Source organism: Poecilia mexicana, unplaced genomic scaffold (assembly GCF_051168715.1).
Source record: "Poecilia mexicana isolate PSO_F unplaced genomic scaffold, ASM5116871v1 scaffold_18, whole genome shotgun sequence".
In the NCBI taxonomy this organism is placed as follows: Eukaryota; Metazoa; Chordata; class Actinopteri; order Cyprinodontiformes; family Poeciliidae; genus Poecilia; species Poecilia mexicana.
The window spans coordinates 56631-57145 of record NW_028263387.1 but is presented as its reverse complement, the minus strand read 5'-3'; positions in this window follow the sequence as shown (position 1 = coordinate 57145).

Genomic DNA, 515 nt, shown 5'->3' with positions numbered 1-515 from the left:
CATAAGAGCCAGGGGTCTCAAACTCGGTTTGGCCATAGCCCCCGACGTACCCTCCAAGGGTGCCGAAGCACGCGGAGATCGGACCCCGTTTGCGGCTGCAGCCCCGGTTCAAAGGTCGGGTGGTCTCCCATTCATTCCCTATGGAGGGCCCTTTTCCGGATGGCTGAAAACGACATTTCCGGCTCTCCTGGGAGATCGGGGCCCCCCATACGTGCATGTCATATACCGTTTTAAAGCTCCGAGCCTCCTGAACACGGAGGTGGTCTCGGATCGTCTCTAGGACCTTCCCTCGAGCTTCTACGGGTCTCCAAAGGATTAGCGTCAAACCGGGCCGGCTTTGCCCCGCGATAAGTCGGTCCAAACGGACCGGAACCCGGGCGAGCCGCACACCGTCGGATCCGGGCCGGTCCGCGGATGGTTCTGGTGGTCTCCGATTTCCGCTAGGACGTTCCCCCGAATTTATACGAATTTTTAACCGTTTTGGGCCCAACCGGACCTCCGGTCCGGTTCCCGGG